The sequence below is a fragment of the Cygnus olor genome, chromosome 10 (assembly GCF_009769625.2).
Source record: "Cygnus olor isolate bCygOlo1 chromosome 10, bCygOlo1.pri.v2, whole genome shotgun sequence".
Taxonomy (NCBI): Eukaryota; Metazoa; Chordata; class Aves; order Anseriformes; family Anatidae; genus Cygnus; species Cygnus olor.
In genome coordinates, this window is record NC_049178.1 from 15,470,729 (window position 1) to 15,492,738 (window position 22,010).

The 22,010-nt window shown below is 41.0% G+C and overlaps 1 long non-coding RNA gene across 1 annotated transcript; it reads right to left on the reverse strand.

The window, feature by feature from the left end:
• Positions 1-232: 232 nt before the first annotated feature.
• Positions 233-4,443, reverse strand: LOC121075554. The gene is made up of 3 exons (XR_005823019.1): positions 4,320-4,443; positions 1,831-1,950; positions 233-500 (listed from the first exon to the last, which is right to left on the reverse strand). It is a non-coding gene; the product is annotated as an uncharacterized LOC121075554 (long non-coding RNA).
• Positions 4,444-22,010: the final 17,567 nt, after the last annotated feature.

A 22,010-nucleotide genomic window follows, 5' to 3' on the forward strand; every position in this document is an offset into this window, starting at 1 on the left:
ATCAAACATTTACCAAAAAAACTCACACTAGCTGAGCCACAGCAGCCAATGAAAAAGTGGATCCAAGCGAGCAGGCAGAAAAACACAAGATTTCTAACAGTTTTGACAGCCAAAACTGATTGTCACTGGGCCAACACAAAGAATTTTCCAACTTCTAATTTTGAGTGACAAGAGCAAACAGGATCATTTCTTCTGTCCCTGAACTCTCTGTCAGTAGGATTCCTCCCCCCACTGCAGACCTCAACCAGCACCTTGGGTCAAGTTCTGTGTTTCCTTTTAGGAGCTGAGCAGTGCTTAGTGCATGGCTGGAACTAACCAAGCATCCAAAGACAAGCCAGCTAAAGTTGTGAAAGCAGCGAACCTCTCAGCATCTCACCATGACGTCCCCCAGCAAGGAGATGCTGTCACTATTTTCAGGTGCTCCAGGAGAGACAGAACGTGTGCTGCTGGCAGAGACCAGGCAACCCAGGTATGATGCTGGAGAAGACTTTGGAGGAGCTCTGAAACAGAAAATCTAGTCAGAGAGAGAGTGGGAAAGACAATAGGGAGACAAAAAGAAAATGAAGAGTGGGTGAGAATTAAAAAAAAAAAAAAAGCTGCATAAAATTAATATATAAATGATAATAACAAAATAACGCTCATTCACAGCATCGTTACGAACAAGCAGTAGCTGCTTATGAGCAAAGTCTTCCCAGGACCATTTCCCACATCTGCGTTTTCCATTAAGGCAGAGTAATTGTCTATGGAGCACACACTGTTCATGTGCATATGCCTGGTGACTGTGAAAATCAAAACTGTGTCTGTTACACAAATATTGGGAAATAACTCTCTAGATAAGCTGTGCATGTATTTGCAAGTAAAATATGCGGCCATACCAGTTTGTGCACACAAAACACACAATTTGTACGTGCAAATAAGAGCTCCAGGCAGGTTAATACTTTACAGGAGACCAAACTCTGAACCAGCAACATAAATCCATAGGAACAGTCACTACGGTCACATCACCAAATAACAGCATAACAATCACCCCGAAAAAGCCACATCTTAATTTCTGTTTGAGCTGGTTTCACAAACCTTCCTTGATTCTATCATCCGTGAATAGATCTCAGACAAGAACTCTCTTATCCTGACCATCTAATGCATAGCCCAGGGAAGCTCAGGTTTTATTAAGCCCTATAAACTATCACATTTCTACCCCCTTCCGACAGAAGTCACTTAGAAAGTTAAAAACTCTATCAGTAGCAGAGAGTTATTTTCCTAATGAGGTTTTCATGTAATTGGCACTTTCTTGCTATTTTGGTGAAAAGAAAGAGACTCAGTTTCTCACTTATATATGCAAACTTCAGGTCATAAATGCCAGCTGATTACCCATGGTATTCTTCTACAGCACAAGTTGACAGTAAATAACAGCAAGCTTTCCAGTTGTTGCGAACAGACATTATAGCTTATTAAATCAGTCCACTGTTAGCTCAGCAACTCTCTGTTTCTATACAATGATTTTTTTTCTGAGTAACAATGTCCATATCAATCTCCTGGGCATGGTTCGTACCAAGAACACGTGCTAGAAAATTGCATTTGGCCTCTGCTTTTCCATCTCTCCTCAAGCTTTGTTTTCTCTTAAGTTTAAAAAGTTTTTGATTAAAGAAATTATTTCCTTTCTTTGGGAGGTTGAATCAAAAGTCACTACAATCTCTGGAAGTTCTTTTCATTAACGTACTGGGGCTTTACATCAGACTTTCAATTAGAAATAGTAAGCACAGGAGTATAAAGAAACAAAAGTTAAGGGGCGGGTGGGCAGGAGGTGGAAGTGTTTCATGACCATTTACAAACCTCTAAGGCTTCATTTGGCTTTATGTTAACTTTGGGTCAAAGGTTTGGGTCAGCTTTTATTCTCCTCAGTCCCCGTTTGCTCTGATCTTCTTTTCCAGAGCAGGAATCCTGACAGATGCCCTGTGAAGAGGGAAAAATCAGTCTGAAAAACTGGACTTGAGCTGAATGATGGGGCAGCTACTTTGCAGTTTGTTTTCATGCTACAGCACCCGCAATTCCCTCACCCAAATCAGCACTGCGTTTGACTGTACCCTGCTGATATTTTAGCAAAAAGTAATTAGAGTCCATACAACGATTAGTGCTGCTGCTTGGCATCTCCTGTAAACCACCTCAATGGTGACAAACGGCAAAGCTGAATTTTAGGACAGTGCCACTGCCAAGACAAGAGAGTTAGCTGAGGTTGCCATTGTAAAACTACTCAGGGACAGTATTTTGCAGAGCAGAGGTGAAAGACAAAGCCTGTGCCAGGGAGATGGATGGTTTGTCCTGCAAAGGTGGCAGAGCTCCGGGGTGGCCCAGCCGCCATCCCACCAGCCTTGGCTTCACCGTGACAGGAGGGGGCTGAGGCAATGAGAAATGGGTTTTGGCATTCAGGACTAAGTGATACAAATGATGTGAGTCTGTAAGGAGAGATAATATCTTCACGTTAATTTGTTGTTATTATTATTATTTAATTTTCAGTTGGTATAGTGGGGAAATCAGAGCAGCTTCTGGCATGTCTTCTAGCTAACTTCAAAGGTACATACAAGCGGAAAACAATTACTGAATTTAACTAAATTATGCTAATCAATTGGACAATTTGAGGGAAAATAAAAAGGTAGCACGAACCTGGGAGGAAAGAAGGATGTTTGCAAGCAGAGATGATAAAGTGTGTAGCCTGGGGGCACAGCAGGAAGAACAGGTGTCACTCAGTCCTCGAGCAGTAACTGCACGAACAACTCATTTCCCTCTGCTTCATCCCCAGCTCCTCTTAATTATGTCCCCGTCCATCCCTGCCTCAACCACACCAGCAGGGCCTTTGCAGGTCACTGTAACCCAGACTGCTAAGAGCTGAATTAACACCAAACACTTTCTGCACCACTTTATGCAAGCCTCCCGCATGGGGCTGGCACGTTACTCACACTTCGGCCCGATGGAGACTTCCCTCTTGCCACGGGACAAGCCAGCCAGGCGCTCAGCAGGATGAGTGCGGTCCCACAGCCTCGACTCAGAGGCGTTCCCACCTTGGCACGGGGTCAGCAATGTGGCCACAGAACAGAGGCCAAAGGAGGTTCCTGATCTCCTTCGGCAGCAGGGAGCACAGCTGCCCACTTCGCGGAGGAGCAGGTCACGACCATGCAACCTGCACAGGCAGGGCGCTGAGCAGCGAACGGGCTTGTTCCTCCCAGTCAGCTTTTCCACTCTTCCAGCTTTAACCTTTCCTCCCTCTTTTTCTCCATTCTTGACACGCAGACCCAGAGGATTTTTTTTCCCTCTTCCATTTCTGTCAATAACACACTGCGTTTATTCGAAACATTACTTGCCATGGTTTTGAAATCAGCTCGGGGCATAATCGCTGTCTTGTGACACCTATTTTGGAGGCTGCATTTAGGAAACTTTTTCAGCCATGAACATTTGAAGATTACTATATTCAAGTCACTTTCAAACATGAAATGTTTTTGCATCTCAGGGGAATTACACTGTAGTACTGTAATCCTTTATATTAATCATTTCCTTTTCTGATTTAAATTCAGACTATGGATTTATACTTTTACTTTTCATCGATAAACAGCACTTTTCACATTAGCATGCCCTCAATGATGTTGACATTGAACAACAGAAAGTATCTGTATCTTTTATGTCAGGACTTGAAAAAAATATTTCCCAGGTGTTTTTTCCACTTTCATATCATTTTAAAACTCTCCATATTCTCTAAAGTTTCACCTTCTACAGAAACTTCTAAATTTTTCAGGAGCTGTTCTTTTCAAACACCCAAGTGATGTCCTTGTGGAGTCTGCGATGACTCCATGGGACAGGCAGCCCCAAACACCTGGCAACTTCTGCTTGTTTTCTCCCTTGGGAGCATTTATACCAGCATTGTGAAGCCCTAATTCAAGCAGAGGGACTGGATGCTTTTCACTGCCTACGTACAAGTAGCTCCATTGTAACCAATTAGCAAGATGAGATAATTTAAGGCAAATATTTCCTTTGTCCCATATAAATAATATTTTCAGTGCTCACGTTCAAGTGGCTAAACAGTGAAAATGAAGGACTTTTTTTCCTTAATAAAAATTTTCTGTTCTTAAAGCAAACAGCAACAAACCAGGCTGCTAGAAATATACTTGCTGGCAAAGGGCACAGTGGAGCTGATGGGGAGTTTTAGCTGTGAGTCAGGAACACATGGGGCAACCTGGGGAACTCTCTTTGGAAAAATTAAAAGCTTCCCTAAGAAGAATAGCATTTTATTGCTACTGATTGACTGCAAACAAGAAAAACAGCAACAATTTTACCCAACATGTCCTCTTGGTCCCTGTTCATGCCTGGGAAGGTGCGTTTCCCTCATTGCTGCCACATTTACCCCCAAGGTGTGCTGAACCCCCAGAGGTTTCTCTCCGTTGTGGTGCCAGGCTGATCCTTATAGGTATAAGGATTGCTGTGAAAGCAAACAGGGCATTGCAGCAAAATGCAAGGCACTTTAATGCCCTTTTTCACAGCTCCAATGAGATCTTTCCCCATCAGTAAAAATCAGGGAAGGAGGATTCAACTCTTCCTTTGTCTGAGAATAACAATTCTTGTACATCCCATAGACATAGCTGCTCAGGGTACACTCAGAAGACCCTAGTATGTCTGCAGCACAGTTCCTGAGCATGCTTACCTTTAAAAACATGAGCATTGATACTGCTGTTGGTGTCATTTGTACCTGATTCTTAAAAAGAAATTTGTATTTTTTTTTCCAATTAAATAAGCGCATACCTGTACGTATTCTCACACTTCCTTGGAGGTTTGGGGGAATCACAGGTAAATGGCTCTTGATGAAACACGAGCACCACGTACGGCTGCAGGATTTCAGAGTCAGCTTTCCGGGATTAGATGTCCCTGGCTAACCTCAGCTGTTCGGCATTATTTTGGAACTTGGCCCTGGCAGGTGAGGGGGAACCACCAGGAGGAGAACAAAAGTGTTTCTCTCCCTTCTGCCCTTGCCTCCGCCCTTCTCGGCCTTGGGCAAATGTGGTTTTAATTCAGAAATATAAATGTCTTCTCCAAGTCACACGGGGGAGGGAGGGGGGAAAGGATAGCTGAAAAAAAAAATCAATTGGATTGTAATTTATGAAGCTTTTTTACTGTGAAATTGAACTGGAAAGTCTTAACATCTGCGGAGATGAGCAAGTGGGTGAGCTGGAGAGGGGCTGGGGGTGCTGGAGCTCACTAGCAATGTGCTGGCAATGCAAAGTACTTCTCTGCTACTCTAAAACAGCCTCTAATTTTTGGTTTTCTTCAAGGCCAGCTTTTTTCTGATATAAAAAAAACCTGTGATCTAACGTAGCCAGGAGTCTAGGGACTGTTCTTGGTGTGCTTTGAACAAAGAGTGGCACTGAAAGCTGCTTGTGACTGTTAAGTGGTTAAGAGCCATTTTTTCCCTACGTTATCCCCCACCTTGTGCTTTTGGAAATCTCCAGGCTGGGAGCTATTTTTGTTTCCTGCAGGTTATGACAGCCACAAAGCCAAGGCTGCGTACGTGCTACAGCTCTGACAGCAGACGTGAGTAACAGAAAAAAGCTCCGAACACAAGAAGCCACTCGGAGCGCTTGCTGTACTTTCCTAATGTATGTGACATTGACATAATGCGCCCCAAGGCGTTTTGGATCAGACAGTGTTTTCCTGTTCCACGTGCTGGTTTTATGAACAGCAATCAAGTTGTGAAACACATGTAGGCAGCGTGTGTGGCGGGTGGCCTCCCGTCCCACGCGCAGGCAGGACGCGGAGCCGTGGTGAAGGCTTCGCTCCTGGCCAAAGGCTTTTTGGGCATCGCAGGAGAGGGCTCCGAGTCCCCGGCAGGATTTGTGGTGGGGCTACTGGGATGCTGCTGCAGGGTGACGGTGTTACCATGTCATTTTATCTGTCTGTGTAACACAGCACCTAAAAACTGCTTTTGTGATACATAGAAACACAATCATTTGTTGTGCCAGGGCTGACCTGTGAGTTGGGTTTGTTCCTCATCACTATACAAAATTCTAAACTCATTTCCCAAGCACACAGGTTGGATAGGAGCATCGCAGCTCAGCAGAGACCAGCGCAAGCCCCTCTTCCCTAGGCTGTGAGGCAGCATCCCATCAGTCTGCCCCAGGTCTGGGAGCTGCGATAGTGAATCACCAGCACAGACAACCACGTCTCTCCCTCCACACCCCTGTCGTTCAGAAGGAAACATCCATTTCTATACAGACAGGAAACAGGACTAATCCCTTTGTGATTTCCTCCTCTAACCCCATTTCCCTGACACCCCATTCCAGCTTTCATCCTCCTATCTGGGCTATTTAGTCTAGAGCAGGGAAGGCGGAGGGGAGACATAATAACAGTCTTCAATTATGTAAAAGGCTTCTGCAAAGAGGGAGGCAATAAATTGTGGACCACATCCACAGGGAAAGCACAAAAAGTAACGGGCTCAAACGCAACAGGGGAGACTTAAGTTCAGCACTATAAAAACTTCCCTGCTGCAAGGATCATTGGGCACTAGAGATCATTTGGGGGAGGCTGGGGGCTCATTGCTGCTGGCAGGGTTAGAGAAACACGTTAAACAAACAAGTGTCAGGAATGCTTTGTGTAGGGTCAGATGAGATGATCTCCTTGGGTCTCTTCCAGCCCTGTTTCTTTCATGCTGCACTGATAACAGTCCCAGCTTTGTTCCGTGGAGGCTGTCCACAGCAGAGCCACGGAGATATCCATCACACAGGGAGAAGCGAGTGCCCCACCATGGCCTGCAGCTGGCATGCCCATGTGTCAGGCTCCCTTCCCTCATAGTCTCCTCTACTATAGTCTACTGGTAGAGCCTGGTCTTTCACAGCCCTTCCAAGAAACAGCATCCTCCGAGATGCTCTACTCTGAAAGGCACTTCTTGCCAAATCACGCTAAAACCAGGACCGATCACATGTTTACTTAAGGATATCCTTAAGTGCTTTGCTGGATTGGGGCCTTACCCAGCGACATTTCAGGCTCTGGAAGGTCAGTAGGGATTGATTTAACCTCTCTGCATGACCTGGGGGCTGGATGTCTACATCTGTCAAAATGGAGGCATTTTACTAAAGATAATTTTTCTCTGTTTCAGATATCCTAGGCAGTAAAGCTGGTCAGTAACACCAAAATCAGAGAACAATCACCCCTCTCTAATCAGCAAAAAGATGCAAATGAATCTTAACAGATTTAATTTATATCATTACTGCTGATGAAGTTGGTAACCTTTAGCAAGGAGACATGGATCAATAGCTATTAGAGAAGAAGCAGCTGCAGATATCTAAATGGGCATGGACTAGGAAGTGAGGTGTAAAAGGTAATAGTAGAATATTTAAACCAGATGAAAGCTATAAGTTAGGTTAGTGACCTTGAAAGAACCAGATAAGTAAAAAAGTAGAGAAGGGCAACAATGATTTATATACTTGCCCTGCACAAGTATTACAATGCTTATTGAAGGGTGTAGTAAATTACGAACAAAGTAGAGCTTTATTAGATTAATGGCAAGGGAATGGCAAGATTAATGGCAAGGGTCCCTGGATCTCATTTCTCCCTCTGATGCCACATCTAGGGAGAAGTGAATGAAACTTATGTGTACAAAACCAAACTTTTTGAATTGGCTTAAAAAATTCTATTAAGGAAAATTAAAAAGAAGAATTAAAGTGCACTCTAGACAGTTTTTAATATATGTAGTTCTGTATGTAAAACACATAATTAATCCCAGCCTATTTATATCAGAGGATAGTACAAACCATCCATCACAGCACTTTTAATTGCATATAGAAACATATTTATAATCACACCAAGTCCCTGCAGTGACTTCCACAACTTCTTTGACCACTGTCATCTAGAAAACAGCTAACTCTACAGGGAGAGCACCGGGGCACAATGTGCCCCCCTTAATTAGGGCACGGTCAGCTGCATTACTGGGACACACACCCCAACCTGCTGAGCATTAAGGTCGGTGATTGCCTTTTGCCACAGGAGTGACTGGCGATGCCCTCCTCCAGCCCTGAGACTGCATTTAGTGAAATCAGTGGCCAAATCCTTACTGCTGTCACCAGGGTAAGGCCAGAGGAGCTGGCACCATGCGGTGTGCTGCTCATTATTCTCCCCTCACCACGCACAGGTGACCCAAAACCTGACCCACAGTCCAGTGAGCCCCTTTGGGCTTTGCTATGCTCTGGATCGAGCCTCAGGAAAACAATTAGAATGAATGGGCTCAAATAAAAATGAATTATTGCGAGCATATTTCTAATCATTTTTACTTGTTCCTCTTTGCTCCCTGTAAGAGCCCTCACCCAGGCGTGATGCAGCCAAAGGAAGTTTTAGCTAAAAGAGGATTGTGGGTTAATATTCATACTCAAAAGAGCTGCTTACAGGGGAAAAATAAGATAGCTAAGAAATCAAAAATATTCAACAGCAACACCACCTGCAGAGAATTATTTTTTCAGGTAGGATAGTGCAGATACAGCTATTATGGAAACATGAACCTTCAGTTCCTTTACATAATTCTGTTTTTCCTTCCTGGCAAAATGTCTTGAAAAAGTGGAATATGCTAATAATCCACTCTAATTCATCTCCCCTGAAGTTTTGTTTGAGCAGACTAACGCATTCGACTTGAACTCCATAATTCCTATGTAATTATTTTCAGTTATGTTCTCTTTAAGTCTCCACAGGCTTCTAATGAATTTAAGAAAACGTATGGTCTCTTGGAATTACCTGCTGTAGTTTCCCCACTGGTGTTAGCTTGAATTTAGCTGGTGGCTAAGCTCATTTTCAAAAATCATTATTAAAACTCTTTGCAGTCCATGGGTGTGACTGGACAAGAAGTTTTCCCCCATGCCCTCCCATGTCTCATGCTAAACCATTCTGGGCTCTAGTATGTAAAGACTGAAGTATTTCAGCTCTTTGTTATTTTTTTTCCTGAAAGAAGGAATGGATAAATATATATTTATTGGTCCCCAGCAGCCACAGTCACTCCTTAAAACCATGTCCTACTATGTGCATGTGCATGGAAGGTGATCCCATGGGAGTTGGGTTGGACAACTTGAATTAATCTGGGGAATTGAAAGCTAGGATGGAGCCCACTACTTCCGTTAGGCAGTGACACTGCCTGAAGATGTGCTCTTTTGCCATGAGAAAAGGCAAAAAAAGAGGCATGAGAAAAAGGAGAACAACTCCTTTCACCCCACGCTCCCTCCTTCCCCTGCTGCACCTCCATGAGAAATGGAAAGTCCCTCGCACCTGCAAGGTCTGCCAGTGCCCTCATTTCCTCTCTCCTCCACATCCTCCCACAGAAATGGCTCTATCTGTTCCACAGAAGTAACTCGACAAACTTTTTCAATGAAATATTTCAAGATCATCTGTATACGAAAGCTAGGGATTTATTTTTCTAAGGAATTTGCATTTTCTGAAGATTATAGTAAACTATTTTTAAAGGAAATTTGTAATTATTCAGGAAATCTGTGCCCTTACAATCTCATCTTCCTTGAAAGCAAGCCACATCCAGATGTATTCATTGGAAGTTCAACATTTGTATTTATTTTCTGACTTAAATGGTAGTTAAAACAAAACATCTCAAATGTTAAGATAGACTAAAACATTTTGGTCTGATGGTGCAAAAAAGTGTCATGATTGCAAAACAGTGAAACACTGACCTAAATAAGAAATTATAAAACACTGATATAAATTATAAAACACTGATATAAAAAAAAGTAATTTGAACTCATCACAATGAAATACAATAGTCAATACCACCTTAACATGAAACATTAAAAATGTCAAAGTAACACCTGCCTGTGAAATGCTTGATTGTTATGAAATTGTTTCGTACAGAAAATGGTCCCACAGAACTCTTTAACTCTATTTAATCAGTGCAGAAATCAAAGAAGAAGATTCTCATTTCCTTTTCTAAATGAAAAATGTCCATTTCATGAGGGAAAGGTCAGCTGTTCAACAGAGTGCTGGTGCACTTTAAAAAGCTTGAAATCTGCACCTGGACTTCCTCACATCCTCAATATTCCCCTCCCTCAGCCCGGCTGGGAGTTGCTATTTAATACCACATTTCTTGTTCTTTGTGCTTCCATTACTCTGCTAGCTGCATCTTTCTTAAAAATTATTTTTTCTGTAGCATTTGTTGCATTATATGTAATAAATACTGCTTTATGTCTTAATCTCAGCTAGACAGCTATAGATGCGTTAAATACATACTGTGACAAGTCTAATAAATAGCCATCCAACCACATTACAAATAACCTCAAAGTCAGTCCAATGAACATTGCAATAAATTTGGTTTAGCCAGAACATCCGTATAAATATCAGTAGTAAGACAGATCAGAAAGGCTAACCGGACTAATTAAGTTTGATTTTGGAAAGAATCTATAAGCAATAATGCTTCCTTCTCCTTAGTGGGGAGACGTATTCAGCAAAGAATATAACATGAACAAAGGGAGAGGTTCCTGAACAAACTGCAGTTTATTTAGAGAAAAATGAGGTATGCAAAGCAGGATGTGTTTAACTAAATATCTGTGGAAGTTGCACAATCTTTGCATGCATTAGAAGAGGAATCACTTTGTCTATTAACAGGCTCCTATTGCCAACAACATTACCAGTAGCTGCAAACATCTACTGAACGAGGCAGACAGGTACTTTTTTTTTTTTTTTTTTTTTTTTTCTGGGTGGGAACTGCAACCCAGTATTGTCTGCCAAATCTTTTGGAAAATATTCCAAGTATTTGGCTGACTATTCAGTAGCCTTATCAATACCACCACATCAGCACTTTTTCACCTTCCAACCACTTTTTGCTGCCTTCAGCCTGACAGAAACCAAGAGTACCTCACGCAGCCCCAGCAGGAAGAGGAGGACTGTCCCCACCCTGCATGCTGTGACTGCTGAACCTCAACTAGTGCCATTTGCACCCTGCTGCACAGCTTCAGGAGGTAGGTTGTTCATCCGTGTTTTACCACATAGAAAACTTTCTGCATTCCCACTGCTCAGGTCTAGACAGCTTTAAGATCCTCCCTGGATTTGCTTTCCTATTACCAAAAAGGCCATTCCCTGTGAGCTGCAATGGCAATACTCAACACAGTTCTGTGTTTATTCTCCTCTGCTTAGATTAGATTCTTTTAGTTTTAGATTTGTCTTAGTTTTGTTTAGGAAAAAAAATAACATTCTGTTCATAGGAAGCTTTTAGTATCACTCTTAGTTCCCTAACTGTCTCCTCCTGGAGCCCTGGGATCAGGAGATAATGCCACCAGTTTCCCCCCATGTCAGTGCACTCATCAAAGAAAGACAAGTTACACAATAGCTGTACTGTTGCACAAAGCATGTTCACAAGCATCTGCATAATCCAACATTTTCCACAGGGTGAGACTAAAGGGTCATGTAGTCCACGTCAGCTTCACACTACTCAGTTCTGGTAAGGACTGTAGGGGCACAGTTAAAATATGTGAAACAGGAAATACTTCACCATTCACCTTCACTCATCATTGATTCACACTGAAGGTATTCAATAGGAACTGAAACTCTGGGCAGAGCACTGCTAATGTGAAAACAGCAACTTTCCAGGAGCCCACAGACCATGGTAGTAGAATGAACCATACATACTTATGTGGAGAGCACAATTACCTTGTGTTCTGTTCCGTGGAACAGCACTGCATGGTGAGTTTAAAGTCCTCATCAGCTGTGTCATTTGACAAGAGCTTCCCAGGAGGTGACATATCTGAAGAGAAGAGACCAAAGCTGTTTGCTCTGATAGGCAATGCCATTGCTCCTTCCTGCCCTCCACAGCTGTCCAGCCTTAGACTGCCTCACACATCCCTCCATGGGATGCAACATTTGCTTGTATTTGACAGCGTCTTCCTCCTCTGTGGGTGTCTGGGCATGGAGGGAGCAGCCTTGGACCTCCTCAGGTTTTACACGGTGGCATCAAAATCAAAGGAGCACTGAAGGGTTCTCAGCAAAATGTGGGACTGGCAGATTTTAGGCAGAACAAGTGGGGACAGAATACCATTTTTTCCACCGATTGCTTTATAGCAGTGTCTTATTAAAAGTTAAGTATAGATATAGGGAAGTACAAACCTCAATAAGTCAGAGCCTGCATGCATCTAATTATATATATACCCTATTGGTCTTAGCTTAAAAATTACAGTCTTAGTCCCAAAATACTCAAGTTCGCCTGGAAAACCTCAAAGAAATGATCCCCAGTGAAGTTACTTGTCAGGCTCACACAGTCCATGTTGTTCTGTCCGTTATCAGAGTTTATTTTTTGGACATTTAGACTCCAGAGGCCTTCTGCTGCAGAGCAGTAAAGCAGCAAGGAAGATCCGCTGATTTGTGGCAAATCAGTTCAAGAAGGGGAGCCTTTTCATTGATTCCACTGTCTGTCTGTCTCCACATGACATGTTGCAAAGGTTAATTTGTTTTGAAATTCCCATTTTTAATTTGCGTTACTGATCAGCGTAGCAATTATAAATGTTAATCTATTCTTCAGTGGCCTAAAATTCAGATGTTGAGACTGCTGCAATAAATAAGAATTCCATCACTTGCTGTGATTTATTAAGAATTGAGCAATACTGAGAACCCACTGAGTCAGAACAGTGAAATAAGCATGCTTTCAAGGCACACCCTTAATTAGTTTCAAAGCAGGATGGACCAATTTATATCACTTTGATTTAAATCAGTTTAGTTAATTGTGATTTAAATCAGAACCAAGAAATCCAAATTCAGATAAGCTCAATTTGTATTGCATTTTTGCCTTCTAACAGATATTCATAAGAAAGAGTTATTCTCAAAGACTCACAATGAACAGAAATGCTTAATTGCAAACAAGGGTAGCTTTGACGTTGTAGTTAATATTTGTTTTTGTTAACTAAGAGAACACGTTAAAACTATATGTACATCAATATGTACATCTGCATTTATCTTGTCTTGATTTTTACATTTGTTTTGGGAGAAAATAGGACATGACATTTTTAGTCATTCAATTACCTTTTTAACGTGCTTTGTGTCATGCTGCTTTTAAACAAAAGTATGCAGAGAACTCTTTAAAAAGACCTAAACTGTGTCCTGAACATTTTAGGAAATATTATTAAAATATTCATTGCATTTCGAGGTAGTTGATGTACCTAAGAGTAGAAATAACATCAGCAATTAGCCATCTGAGCTATTTTTTACGTCTTTCCATGTTCTCTGAGATCAGAATTGATCAATCTCAGACTCCCACACACTCCTTTTACTCATAAGATGGAAGAGGGTAAACAAATTTTCCTGTTGTTTCAACTCCTAGTTGTTTTCACAACTTGTAATATTCTAGTCATACCTGATGGAAAAAGGATAAAATAAAAAGAAAATGTTCCTTTTGCACCTGCAAAAGAGGTTACAGCTGTCAAAAGCTAGTTTATTACTCAAGAAGCTCCAATTCCAGGTGTCTAGCTAGTAATTTCCCCAGTTTAGTGATTTGACATTCTTCAGAATTTTGGCAGCGAATATATACTCTCAACTGTTATTTTTATGGAAGGGTTTATTAACATGAAAAAAAAATTATTTTAGTCATTTATAATGAGTCTAGGCTGCCGTCATTCCAGAATACATCTTAAAGTTTAATTTCAAGAAGAGAAGTATATTAATTTAAAAATTAAACGATGAAATGATGCATGTTGTAAAAATACACAAAGGTCATCACTAAAGAGCAACTGACAGAAGGACAAGAACCAGAATGGATTAATTCACATCTGTTTTAGAAGGAAATCCCACAGAAACATTCCAGATTCCAATTTAGATTTATTTATTTTGTCCAGAGGATTTCCCTCCACCCTCAGATGAGAACTGAACCCATCCTGATCTGAGGCATCATTTCCTTCATCAGAAAGGCTTGTTGTTCTACAAACATAGAGCCCAGACTCATCCTACACTGACTTTTTTTAATTGCTTCACATCCCACAGTGCCTTGTTTCAGCCTTGGGGATGCCAGCAGGAGGTTTGGTCCTTAGCCCTGGAAAAGGACAAATTCCCCAGGAGAGTAAGAATTTGAAACCATTTTAATTCCACAAACTAGTTTTTGCCCAGTTTTGAGTTCACAGCACAGGAATATGCATGTCAGAGTTGAGGAGTGCTAGGACCAGAGAGGCACATACCTGGGATGGAACAGGACACAAAACATCCAGCTAACATTTCCATGAGGCCCTGTAGAAGTACTTCCCAAACAAATGAAAACTTGAATAATAATAAAAAATTAAATAAACTTGATAAATTAAATAAACTTGATAAATAAATAAAAAGGGTAAAGAAATTCTGTAGAATAAAATATTTGCTTATTCCATCCTCCAGAACAGGCACGGACTAAAACGTTGTACTCCAAAGGCGGTAATTGAAGAGCTGTCACCATGCTGCAGCTAAAGACATACACCCATGCCTTCCCCTCAGCAACATCTTCTTTTCAGATGAAATCCACCACAGTTTACAGCTCATCTCTACAAGTCTCAGGCTACCCAGAAATGACAACTTAAATGTGCAGAATGGACAAAAGTGAGCAGTAAATATTTCAGTCCTGTATTTGGCAAGATGCAAGATAAAGCGTTCATACGAGACCAAAGAAATACTTTAAAACCTTAGAGAGTAGCTACAGGTGTTACATCTGCTAATTCATCAGGTCTGCAAAGCTTGCATAGGGGAATCATTGAACAATTTTGCAAAGGAGGCTCTTGACACACAAATGTCATTTTTAATGTTTTAGGAAACATAGGAAATTCCGGCAACCATTGAATCAAGTCTGAATACCTTTCAGAAAGATGTGCATTAGTCAAATATAAACCATTAAGTAAATATATGGAAAAAGCAATGCCCTGGAAGAAATAAACAAGTGATATATACCGCATCAGACTAAACAAGCTAGCTGTTCTTTCTTGGCCATGAACTACCTTTTAAATCATTGGAAAATAATCATAAAGAAAGTTTGAAAAATAAAATAAAATGGAAATAAATGGTTTGTTTTTCCTACCACTCATATCCTCTGACTGTGCACTGAACCAGTGCACAGCAGCTTAAAGCCTGACATACCATCTTGCTTTAATCCCTTCCTGTTGACAATGAAAAATGTTATACAAATGTTATACAGAAGATATACAGTATCTGGCCATCAGGAAATCACCTCCCTGTATGAGGATTCTTCGTCTATACAAAGCTAAAGCCAAGGAAACCAGCCTGCCCCTCCCAGGCAGCATGTGCTGAGCCAGGCAGGGATGCCTCAAGAACCACCGTGCTCCTGGATCCTCACGTTTGGAACGAGCTTGCCATGCCCCAAAACAGCCGGTGCTCAACTGACAATGAACAAGGTACGTCTCATTCCCACCTGAACCTAAATTCAGGTCGGCTCTCCTGACAACTGTGTTTTTAAATATCAGCTGGGTGTAGGAGCTAATCAAGATGCCTATGTTAGCTGGATACCTCACCTCCTGCGTGGGGAGGGAAAATGAAGAGAGGAAAAACTAGCTGACAGCAAGAAAATTGAGAAGCAGTAACTCATACAGAACTGGCCCAGAAATAACCAGATTCCTAACTCCTTTATTTGTTCCTGGACTGGGTCCATTCTGACCAGATAAATTCCTCCTCAGTACAACACACAGCTTTGCACATCGCTGTAATGAAGTGATGGGTCACGCTGGTGCTATCGCATCCAGGATTTATGAGGAGACATCATTGCCTGAAATCGGGGAATGGAGGGGGCAAATTTCAGTTCGGCTATGCAAACAAGTTTGTAAGGCAAGTTTAAACATGTGGGATGAAATCAATCACGTTAAGGTGCTCTGCATGGGTGTAGCTCCGCTCACCTGAGAAGGATTCCAGCATACCTCAGTACAAGATCTGATCAGTTAGCAATTAATCCATAGAGCAGGTATATCTATTAACAAAAGCAGGCACACCTCCTACAGGTAATTCAGCATATTTCCTCTCCTTCTCTGAAAAGAAAACGTTCAGTGCAGGCACAAAAGCTGCCTTCCCTGTTGATCACGTCTCCTCTCCCTGTTTGGCATGTTACTCACATTCTTCATTCAGCAACAGATGTGCATAGCTAGTCAAATACTCAAAGATGTTTGTCAAGGTTTTCCTAAGGCTTTTCATCTCCCTGCTTTCCTGTGCCCAAATATAAGTCAACTCTGCTGGCTTTTGGAGCAGATTAATTCAGAGCACAGTTACAGAACTGGCAGGTAATCTGTTAGCTGGAGCTTGAAGCGGAGGATTTTTCCCTAACAAGAACAGCTAAAGGGTGGGAAAGGTATTTCTGAATTAGCACATTTTAATCCAGGTAATATATTTCCTAGAGACATACCCCTCTAATACAAACTCATGGGCAATTCTTTTACTGGACATGATCTGAAAAGCCACAGGAGGTGGAGGAAAGCTAATCAAAACAGGTTAACTCAAAAACATAAGGGGATAGTGAATTGTAGCCTCAATTTTTTGGGCCCTGAAGCACACTGCACCCCAATCTTCCATGGGGATGGAGGGAAGAACCCCCCTTACTAACATCACTCCTGCTCATCCCCAACCTGTTGGAGAAGCTACTGTGCAGAGTTCGCACAGAGAGGACTGTGAGCCACCAAGAGTCAGGGCCTGGGCCAGAGAGGCTCTCTGCAGCTCACCTTAGGCAACTGGATTAAAAGAGTTTTGATGGTCCAATCACACAACTTTTGCCACACAATGAAGTGGGAAATGGATCATATCTGCAATACCTTGGAGTTTTCTGTAAAGATGAACTCTGCATAAATTTTTAACACGAATCTCTCTCAATTATTATTTTTGTTTTATTTGAGCTGTCTCCTAGGAAACAGTCCATCCATGTCAGCATAAAGGATTAGGATGCTACATGTGGACAGGAACTCCTGATAACCTGCACCCCCAAAATGCTCATCCTGAAACAGCAGGAGAGAAGGAAGCATGGGACCTCATCGCTGCTGGCAGTCAGTGGGACCCCGGCTCCTATGTTTGTTTCAAGAATCCTCATACAAAATTTATACCCAAATTATGTGACGTAATATCAGGCCAAGTAGATGCATGGGTTGTGAAGTGAGGTCAGGGCTTAATTTCACACATCATGGCCCCAAGTCCCAAAACACTTTAAAGATGTAAAAAGCTTTCTTACCTCAATGAATGGGAACATTCACGTGCATGAATTTAGACAGGTAAGATCAGGATCTAACCATAGAGAAGCAAAATGATGTAAGGGAAGTTATTTACCATAAATACTTTGTTTTTCTGTGAGAGATTAAAAAAATCCCACACAGCAAACAAACAAAAACACACACAAAAAAAAACAGGAAGGGTTTGAATTATAGCTATTTGATGGGTAACATTTGCAGAAGACAGGTTAATTCTTGTAATCCACTGACACCATCAACCAAGGACTAAGTCAAATATGTTTTTATTCATCTTGTATATCTATTAATACAATCCATTGCAGTGGTTATTCAATATTTATGCCATGTGAATTGCTGCATATTTCATTCTCTTTTGAAAACTGGGATAGTTGAAATAGAACAGAAATTCTTTTTATCTGACAGAGCTTTAATCTTTCACTCATCATGATTTACCTGAACCATGGATTGAAAAAGTAAATAAATTATTTTTTTTGCAAGGTAAGGGGTTCCCAAATTAGAATTCTATAGTCATGGTTCTCAGTTATGATACACCTGCCACTCCTTATAAATAATAAGCGTGTGAAGATTGTTTTTTTCACTGACTGCATTATTTTGAGGAAATAGCATCCACCCTGCTGAACAACATTTAAAATCACTCATACTCTAGCCAAAGCAGTCACATTCCACCCTTTAGGAAGTAAGATAATCACTCGCAGCAGCCCGGAAAGACTGTCTACTCTATTTACAAGAATACACATAGTTTGTGGCTCTCCTCTCTTCACAGCTAGACACACAGATCCATCCTGGCACCCTCTGGGTCCAAATATCCCGGAGTAAAACAAATTCTCTAAATCCTTAGAATATACCTGGTTCTGCACTCTGTTCTTTCATCATTTGACTCTCACTGAGATTTGCAACCTAACTGCTTGTTTTGCTTGGAAATAAAGATCCACCTGAAAGTTAGCTTGGAGGAGAATATCTGCAAACATAGACCTTGAAAGAAAATCACCCACCTTCTTCTAGGTGCCAACCGCTTCCAGGCTGTGGGTGGAAGGTTGGCAACTACTGTGACTGAAAAACCTTGCTCCTTGACCTTAGCTCCTGAATGGACCTTGCCGTATATTTGTTAAGACTGGTTCCAGGTCAAGGATGAAAACAGAGATATTGAGAAGACATCAGAAAGGCCCAGGTAAAGCTAGCATGATCCACAACGCAGGCTTCCGAATCAGTTGGCATTTTGCATTTCTCTTATTTCATATGGGACAATTCAAATGGAGATCTTATCACAACCTTAAAAACTGACAAGAGAAACAGGAGACAGCTCTTAATGTTGCTGTACCATGATACATGCTACCCCAAAATAACCTCTGAGGCAAGAAACTGAAAAACCCCATCAAGGAAACAGCTCCATAAAACAGAAAAATAAAGTATAAACAGAAAAATAAAACCAGACGCCAATATGTACCCAAAGGAACTATTAAAAGCAAAATGTTTGTCAGTATAGGATGCTCCACTGCACACATCTGGCGCTCTCAGCAGTACAGAACATTTCTTTAATTGCTACACCTGAGACCAAGAACAAGAAATAAATCTAGGGGCTGATCTCAATACATTCTGAGACAGGTGGAGATGAGTAGCAGCATGAGGATTTCATTGTCAATAACCAAGCAGTTATACATTACTGCATTAAACAGATATGTTCAGGATACAGCTATGGGTCTATAATTTGATGTCTGTTTTTCAGTTCCTTCTGGTGCAAGACTTTGTAGGGATAACCGTGATAAGCTACTCATTTGGTGAATATCATTCAATACTTTTTGCACAATCCAAGATATCTGTATGCAATATCCAGTGGAAAAGGCAATGGACTGCAAGTCAGAGCAGCTGCGCTAACTCCAGGCTGCTGCTTCCTCTCATGGGGTCGTTGCATGTCACTGAACTTTTCTGTTCCTCTTTTATTTACGCAGACTGCAAGCACTGCTACAAGCTTAGACAGCACCTTGGATCCTCGGTCTCTCTAGGGCCCTTAGAAACATGCTGCAAGTGAGTACCATCCGTTCAGAGTCACAGCCTCGCCCCTTCTGAGCAACAAACACATTGTGAAGCCAAAGTACTGATAGAAACAAAAGGAGCCGAATATAGGCACAAAGCAACAAAGGAGGCACCTACCACTCCTCTCACTGGTCGTACCTCTAAAGAGGAAAATGAGCTACTAGTCCTCTTACTTAACATCTATTGCCTTCACCTCTCAAGAGGATGATGAGAGGTTTCCTCAGTAGTTTAGTGAGTGGTTGGAGTCTACACAAAGGGTACTTCAGACACTACTGTTAAAATGTTCACATCCTTATTAGAAGTTATATATTTTGCTCTGAACCCAAGCCAAATACTCTGAAATGGACTATAATTTCCTTCAGGCCAACATCAAGGTTCACCTCTTCATAATGACTCAATTTGCTATAGCTTGTCCTTTCATGAGCAGTGGCACGATGTTTCCCCTTGCCAGACACTATCATCTCCTACACATTTTCCAGCTGCATTTCATGTACACCCCATTTTAACCCAAATTTTGAGTTCTCATCCCTGTCATTACCCAAATCAACAATTGCCTCTCTTGAACTATGTCTGCCTTGGAGGATTCTTGTCCTCTGCAGAACTGAAAGTTTAGCCATCCATTGCATTACAGCACATTTAAGGTCTGGAAAAGATACTAGGTTCCCAACTCTCATTCTTCAGGTTGGTACTCAGATATGTGCTCAGAGCTAAGTACATTCTTATAGCTTACAAATACTAAGCACATGATTAAGAGGTATCCTTAAAACAGTCACTAGCTTTGAGCAAACATGAGGCAGTTCAAATAGTCTTTTCCACCCAATTTGCCCTAGTTTGACACATTTTATTAGAAAGAAAAACCCTTGATCTGAAAAGCAGAATGGATTTTTTCATTATTATTATTTTTAAATGACAGAAAATTTTCCCAGCTATGATGGCCCATTGCTGTGATTAATCACAGTGCAGCCAGAGCAGAGGACTATGTGGAGTGCTCAGCAATCAAAGCCATCAGTCCTGCCTGTCGTGATCAGATTGCAGTTTTTGGCAAGCGTGGGCATCAGTTTCTTGATTTCATCTACAGAGAACAAGCAGAATAGGAGATCAACAACTCCTTTTATGAGCACCAGTGGCTCATTTTATCTGCATCTGCTGGATGTCTATACCTCTGGAACTGTGCTCTGCAGACCTTACCAAGTTCGTATTGGCAATGTCAAAAAAAATGTTACTTTAAAATCATCAAATCAGGACAAACCTGAGACTTGCTGATCATTCCCTTTGATGTTCAGGGAGCTGAAAAAAATTTCAATGTGATGGGATTTGTAAGGAATATCATGCTTTTTATTCTTTTTTTTTTCTTTTTAAACACAAAGCTTGAATTTTTACCCTGAAAAATAACATCAAGTGTCTTTAGATGTACTCTTGTGCTGATTCAGAAGGAAAGGAAAAAAAAAATTGAATCAATGCTAGAACTGGAAAAAAAACACCCTACCACCACTACCAACAACCAAAACCAAAAACAAAACAACAGCCCAAAAACCCAGCTGGGCTGGTCTCAAAATCTTTTCTTGCAATATAGTCATTACACAGTATCATATTTTCAAGCTATATTTTATATACATAATATTGGGCATGCATACACTATGCCAGGACGGTCAAAATTAACAAAGAATGCATATATATTGATGTTACCAAACCATATCAGAATGAAAAAGGTAATTTGCCTCCATCTTTCAGAACTTCATTCAGTGCACTTCCAGACTACATTTCCTTTTTTTTTTTTTTTTTTTTTTTTTGTAATGTACGGTTTCCCTATCCAAACTTTTGTGATTAGTTCAATGACATGGTAATTGTTTCTTTCCTGTTTAGAAATATACTGAATAGGATGAAGTTCAATTTCTGGCTGCAAATACCTCTTCATAATTACCATTGTGTAACTGCTTTTTCGAAAGAATTATGTTAAAATTATTTTAGGCATCTATTTCAATTTTATTTAAAATAGATTTCCTGAAGCTGAAAAAACCTTTGCATTTGCTTTTGGCCTTCTCCTCATTACTGCTTCACGTGTAATGATGCCATAATGATTCACTGCTTGATGTTCTCCAGTTTCAGACTTATTTATTGTAATTGCCTAATTTCTTATGAGAAGGGCGGATAAGCAAATATTTCAAGAGGCTTGCAAATAACTGCCAAGGACCACAAGACTGCAGTTTTTCTTAATTTATATCTAAAATGTTTTGCTGTGTTAGCTCAAATAATGTGTTTATATAATTTTTTTTCAGTGCAGCTTGTGTCATTCGTCACTCATTAAGCAGTATGAGCTACGCATCCTGTTTTAAAACTTCAAGGTATTTTTCTGGTTACCATTACTGCAATGCATTGAATTTTTTTATTATTATTATTTTTTTTTTTTCTAGAAAACCAGCAGTGGGGTAATGAAGTGACTTTGAATAAAAGACTCTCCTTTTGATTTAACTCCAGCTATTCTTACCTATGAAATAAAAAGGGTCCCACTCCTGCACGGTTGCATGACTCCTTGGTTTCCCAGTGCAAAAGGAGCCAGAGTTTGGTCTTCTCTGGATTTCAGCTTCTTGAGAGTTTCATTTACGATATATACTTTTTATTATTTTATGTTTTTTATGGAACACCTTAAAAGTATGCAAGGAGAAGATACCTATCCTGAAAGCATGACCTTGCAATATTTTTCCATTCTGCCTTCTAGCTCTAAGAGGGAATATGGGCTGGCTAATAAACGCAGCTTCTAGCACCATGCTGCTAACATGATTGATGTTGCGG